Below are 7263 nucleotides of genomic sequence, written 5' to 3'. Positions count from 1 at the left end.
AGGGGGGCAGTTCTAGGACTTCATACTCCAGGAGCAAGGCTAGGATTCAGTAAAGGAATACAATGTAGCAGGCACAGCCCTGGACTGCTTGCCTCCAAACAGGCTGGAAGCAGGTCTCGGGGTTCCTCTTTGGCCCCCAGGAAGGGCCTTGCCTCATGCACTGCCTGAAGTGGCACAGGGATTCCGGCCTGTGCCTTTCTCTGGGGGGTGCCTGCCATTCAGAGTGACTAGGTGACTGATGTGCACATCCTGGGGTGCCCCCTCAGGCTGTCTGACCCTCTTCCTTAGCCTACTGGCCTAACTTCCTTCCTATTTGTCTGTGTCCCACATAAATTGCATCCCTGGCAGCTGGGTCCCAAGTCAGAGGCTTTGGAGAGGATGTAAACAGAAAAGCTAGCACATGTGCCTGTCTGTGTTTCTCTGTGTGCATGTGTTTGCTTATATGCATGCATGTGTGCTTGTCTGCATGTGTGCTTATATGCATGCATGAGTGTGTGCGGTATCCTGGAAGGAAAAAATACACACTATCTCCATAGAAAACCTCTGCCTAATTGATCTTGCTCTGTATCATATCCCCAGTACTGGGCAGGTCCTTGGCATCTAACAAATATTCTTTGAAAAGATAAATGAATGAACAATAAATGAATGAAACAAGACTAGAACTGGAGCGTATCTGTTGCCTGGATATAGAAACCAGAAAGCCCTTGGAGTCCTTGTTAGTATGTTTTAAAGGGGTGCCAGGAGGGCAGGCCTGGTGCTGACGGTGGAAGAATGCAGAGGAGGTGAGCAAGGGAGCAGGGCAACTTTTAAGGAGTTTGGAGTGAAGGAAGGAAGGCCATATGGCAGTGGGAGGCGTAGAGACAGGGGTGGGGTGGGAGAGCGAGAAAACTAGGAATAGAGGGGGATGGAGAGGTAAGAGGTGTACCCTAGGTGAAGGAGGGCAGAAAGGAGGAGTCCTGCAGAGAATATCACTAGCCACAAGGCCTTCTTGGGCCTTCGTCCACATCAACATTGTCTCTCTCAGATCTTGACCTTGCTGCTTCCCCTTCCCAGACTAAAAATCAGTATGTCTTTTCTCTTGCTTTTCTTGAACACAGACCTGACAGCTTGCCCACACCAGGATTACTAAGTCAGTTACTTCTAGACATTTTTGACAGTCTTTCCAGCTGGCCCTTCATTTGGCAGGGTTCATTTATTTGTTTGTTTTGCAAGAGAAACAGACAGACAGGAAGGGAGAGAGATGAGAAGCATCAATTCTTTTTTTTAATTTATTTTTTATTAATTTTACTAGGGTGACATCAATAGAGAAGCATCAATTCTTTGCAGCACTTTAGTTGTTCATTGACTGCTTTCTCATATGTGCCTTGACCAGGGGTCTCCAGCAGAGTGACCCTTGCTCAAGCCAGAGACTTTGGGCTCAAGACAGCGACCATGGGGTCATGTCTATGATCCCACTAAAGCCGGTAACCCTAAGCTCAAGATGCTGAGCCCACACTCACGGTGGGTATCCCACACTCAAGCACACAACCTCAGGATTTTGAACCTAGATCCTCTGCGTCCCAGGCTGACGCTCTATCCATTGTGCCACCACCTGGTCAGGCTCATTTAGCAGCTTTTTACAGTGGCCTTACCTCCCTAGGGTTTTCCAAAGCACTCCAGCTTCTGCCAAGTATGCCCTCTCTTCAAGGAAGCAGAAGACCCTACTCTACAGATGCAGAGAAGAGCAGAGGAAAGGCCACCTGCTCCTGAGACACAGACAGGGGAGCCTTGTCTTTGATGTTCAAGTTCCTCATTTAAGCTAGCTCTAAGTGGCTTCTATTCCAACCAAATGATACTACAGATCTGTAGCTTGGACATTTCCACCTGAACAAATTCAAAACATAACCACACACATCCTTTAAGACCCCCAGCCAGGTTCTTCTCTCTCAACTACCCTGTCACCATTACCAGTACTTGGGCTTATACTTTTGTCATGCCCTCATTCACCCAGGATGCACCTCTTACTTCTCCATCCCCCTCCATTCCTATTCTCCCTGCTCTACTTCAAACCTTCTTCGCCCTAAGGCTCCACCTGGGCATCAGCTTCCTTCCCACATCTCTAAATCCAGAGTCTCTCTTTCCCATCCCATTCTGCAGACCTCCACATCATTTATTTTCCTTTTCATTGTTTGGAAGTATACATCATATTATGTATTTATTCAGAAGAACATGCAAAACATGCATAATTTAGAGTGAATATATGTGGGGAGCCATAACCATTCCCTGCATTAAGAACAGAACACTGCCAGTACCCATTATATTCTTTAAATGTCTCTTTCAAGTTAGCCAAAGACCTTCAGAGGCTCCCTATTCCTCATCTAATTTCCCCAGCATGTCTTTAAGGCAGGCCCCATCAGGCTGGCCTCACTATATTTCATAATCTTCCCCCATACTGTTATACTTAGTCTAAGAGCACTGGATCAAAAACATTAACCTAATTCTGGTCTCTGGTCTCCTCTCTGTCATTGATTAGCTGTCAACTTAAACATGTTGTCTAAATTTCTAAATCAGTCACAACTCTTTTAGTAGCAAGTAACAGAAATCAACTTAACACTGGCTTAAATCAAGAAGGAAATATAATGGCTCACCTCTCTGAAAAATCCTAGGAAAAGTTTGGCTGCAGTCACAGCTGGATCTGAAGGCCCAGACAATGTCTCTTGGCTCTGCTTTCTTCTGTGTTGGCTTTATTCTCTTCCCCAGTTGCTCCAGCAAAGGTTCCAGATGTCTCATTCACCAGCTTGGATCACATGCCCACCCTTGAACTACTGTGGCCAGTGGTGGGCTAGGTGTAGTATGCTCCCCTTGGACTCTAGGGTGGAGCCAGACGCTGGTTGGTCTGAGAGTGGAGAGAGATGCTTTCCCAAGAAAAACCAGGGTTCTTCTAGTTGCTGAAGTTGAGAGAGAGGGCTGCTGAGCAAACAAAATCAATGGATGCTCTCCAGTTCTCACTTCCCTTGTAAGTGGAAATCTGTTCTACTAAATGCTAAAGGATGCTGGGAAGATTGGGGGGGTGGGGGAAAGATCAGGCCTATGAAGGTTTTTTGAAAACTTTAAAATTCAATAAAAATGGGAGTGATTTTGAACAGGATTTGTTTGCCTTTTCCTCACACTGTTCACCAGTCCAGAATGCCCTTTGATTGTTTATCCAAAGCTTACTCTTTATTCCCCAATCCAGTGAGAACTGGACCTTTCCCAGCACCTGGAGTCTCTTGGTTACTTGTAGATCCCCTCAGCACTTAATTGTCCCATAACACTTAGCAATTAATTAGATATAGGTCTTCATTGTCTTGTTTATTTGTTGTTTAGGAGTATTACAGGGTATCTGACAGTTCTCTACTCCTTACAAGGGACAAGCTACAGTGAACACACTTTAAGTGTGCAGTATATTCCTTTTGGCTTATCTACAAGTTGATCTAGCTAGGTTGGAAAGATTTCTACTCATATCATAGTTAGCTTAGTTCCAGGGCCCACAAATCTCCAGTTGACATCTGGTCTCATGATATATACTTAGTTCCAAAGTTCTGGTGCAACTATGGGCACCTTTCCCAGGTCCCTTGTTCTGGCTTTTGTCTCTTCCTTGGGGAGGTGCCAACTTACCACTTATTTCTCCAGAGCTACTCCCTTTGTAACCAGAGCCAATAGAGATTCTTGCTCTGCCATTCCCTGGAACTCTTCCACCAGCCCCAATTTCTACTTTAAGGAATTTTTTTTTTGTCCAAGTAACTGGAAGGAAAACAGAACTTGAACATAAACATCATGTTCCAGAAGGAATCCTTTTCCCTCTCTGACAGACAGTAGATAGTTCCTGGTAGCCCAACAGGAAGGCCCCATGTCAACCATTACAAGCCCTTAACATGCATACAAGACACATAAACATACAAAGTGTAATAAGGGCTTAGAGACAAACAGCATCAGCCCAGAGAGTCTCTTTGTTTCAGAGGGATACCCTTCACTCTGGCAGGCCATGGGGAAGATGTGTGAGGGCTCTGGGATTTTCCTTTCATTTTCTGTGTCCTCAGAAGTCAATCCGGGAAGCTTGGTAATATGAACCCAGAGTCTAGATAGGTGGGGCACAGCTTTCCATCCAGGTTTACCCAGTTTTACCAGGAAGAGGAGTGTGCTGAGGCTGCAGGCAACAGAGGAAGCCCAAGACAGAGGAAGGACAGGGTGTTGCTTTCTCAACTTGTTGAGAACAAAGTTGTGTAGCAAGACAAGCTGGAGCATGCTCAGCATTTCTCCTTCCTGACTTGGGTTTCATCTTGGCCCCAGTTCAGTGGCAGCCCTCTTGGCTCAGAGGGCTGAGGGATCCAAGAGGAGGAAGTTTGTACAATCCCTCATCTAATGGGGGTGGGGGTAGAGTTTTAAATTAAGCTTCTAACAAAAGCTAAGCCAGTTATATTGCCCCAACTCCAGATTTGGCTTCTACCCACCCTGCCCTCTAGTCACACCAAATTTCTTATCATCTCTGATCATGACAAGCATGACTGCTACACACAGCTTCATGGGTAGTGCACTACACAATTCCTGGAGGTGCCATTTCATAGACAAAGGAGTGAACAGCAACTCCAAGAATTATGCATAATTGTACCAGGCAGTCCTGAGCCAAGACCTTTTATGACTTTCTTCCTTTACATATAGTGCACCTTCTGCCAAGAATGCCCTTGTTTGCCTTTCTTCCCACCATCTCTTTACCTGATGAACCATCTAATGTTTAGCTTTCAAATTCTGCTCAAATAATGTTTATGAACACAAATGTAATAACTGACTGCTTTTGGAAATGCTCATAGCCATTAGAAAGAAACACTTTAATACAAGAGTCTCAGATTGACATACTGTTAGCTACTTAGACCTGGTAGTTTTATTATGACTGTGGAGTTTTATGAAAGGCAATGTAAGTAAAATCAATCAAATGAATAAAACGAAAAAGATTTAATAGCAAGTGTTGCCTGACCTGTGGTGTTGTAGTGGGTAGGGCGTCGACCTGTAATGCTGAGGCTGCAGGTTCAAAACCCTGGGCTTGCCTGGTCAAGGCATATATGAAAGTTGATGCTTCCTGCTCCTCCCCCCTTCTCTCTCTCTTTCCTCTCTCTAAAATGAATAAATAAAATCTAAAAATAAATTTAAAAATTAAAAAAAATAGCAAGTGTTGGTGAGGATATGGAGCAACTGGAACTCTAAAACAATGCTAGTAGAAATGTAAATTGGGATAAGGACTTTGGAAAACTATTTGGTGACAACTACTTAAAGTAGAAAAGATACCTAACCTGTGATTCAACAGTTCTAATCCTAGAAATACAAACATATAACTGCCCCCAAAATAAGCAAACATGACCATAGCAGCACCATTCATAACTGGAAACAACTCAAATGCCATCAAATAGCAGAATAGATTAATAATGTGGTATATTTATAAAATAGAATGTTACATATACAACAATGAAAATAAATGAATTATTATTTCATGGTAATATGGATAAACATAATGCTGAGTAAAAGAAGCCATATACGAAAGAGTATACACTATATGATTTTATGTATATAAAGTTCAAAGTCAGGCACTAGTGTGCCTGACTAGTGTTAAAAATTAGAATATTGGTTACCCTAGGACCGTGATGGCGAACCTATGACACACATGTCAGCACTGACATGCATAGCCATTTTCGATGACACACTGCCACATGTGGCTGCATACCAGAAAAGTATGGGGCCGCATGCCAAGAGGGACGTTTCATCCTCGGCTCCTGCATGGCCAGGTGCAGTAGCCGAGGATAAAATATTTGCTGTAGTGTAGACCAGTGGTCCCCAACCCCCAGGCCACGGACTGGTGCCGGTCCATGGGCCATTTGGTACAGGTCAGCAGAGAAAGAATAAATAACTTACCATATTTCCGTTTTATTTATTTTTAAGTCTGAATGATGTTTTATTTTTTAAAAAATGACCAGATTCCCTCTGTTATATCCATCTAAGACTCACTCCTGATGCTTGTCTCGTAAGTTCGACAATTATATTTAAAAATACCACAGTTTTTAAGCTGGTCGCATAATTTTATTTTGTGCATTTATCCGTCCCACCCTAAAGGCCGGTCCATGAAAATATTTTCTGACATTAAACCAGTTTGTGGCCCAAAAAAGGTTGGGGACCACTGGTGTAGACACTCTGTGCCAGAGGTCTGTAGGCCAAAACTACAGAACTCTGGCACAGAGCATCCAGTTCTGGGACTTCCTGTTAGGCCGTTAGGGGATCTTTGACCTCACTTCTGGCCAGCGGAGCAGGGAGCAGCGGAATGCCATGGGGGATGCATCTGGGGGCCCTGTGATCGCCATTACCAGCAACCACATAACCACAGCAACCATCATCCAATCTACTGTTCTAGGGTGTTGTGGATTTCTAATTGACCATCATTACTGAGATAAGTGAGGGGGAGGCTGGGAGAGGTGAGGGCCTGTTCTATGGGTGCCATTTTCCGCCATTAGAAATAGCGGCAGCCCTCTTAATTCACATAAAATGCAACTTGCAGAATTTCAAGACAGCATTTGGGCTCAGGTGTTTGTCGACTTGAGGTCAAAGTTTGAGAATCTGGAAAGGTGCTGCTTGGAGAATCAAGAGGAGTGCCACTATGAACAGGAAATTTGGAGTGCCTGGAACTGATTACCAGACACGTTTAGCACCCTGAAATATATAGCAATAGATTTACTCACAATTTTTCCCTCTACCTACTTTTGTGAGACCTTATTTTCAGCGTTAAATAATATCAAAACCAACAAGAGAAACAGATTGACAGATGAACAAAGAAGTCACTAAGCAGGTAAGTTAAATAATTAGTTTTTGGTTTATTAAATACAGTTATATATTACAATTATACATTTTTGTTATTTAAACTATAAATATCGTGAAATTATGGTTTTTTTCTTGAAGTGACACACCACCCGAGTTATGCTCAGTTTTTTGGCGAATTTTGACACACCAAGCTCAAAAGATTGCCCATCACTGCCCTAGGAGGACAGGTATCGACTGGAAAGGAACACGAAGTTTCAGGGGTACTAGTGATATTTTATTTATTAATATGGAAGGTGATTATACATGTGTGCTTATTTTGTGAAAGTTTATTTAGTCATATACTTAGGATTTGTACACTTTTTTTTTTTTAAATTTTTTATTTATTCATTTTAGAGAGGAGAGGGAGAGACAGAGAGAGAGAGAGACAGAGAGAGAGAGAGAGAGGAG

Source organism: Saccopteryx leptura, chromosome 3, assembly GCF_036850995.1.
Source record: "Saccopteryx leptura isolate mSacLep1 chromosome 3, mSacLep1_pri_phased_curated, whole genome shotgun sequence".
Classification (NCBI taxonomy): Eukaryota; Metazoa; Chordata; class Mammalia; order Chiroptera; family Emballonuridae; genus Saccopteryx; species Saccopteryx leptura.
Note: the sequence above shows the minus strand (reverse complement) of the source record.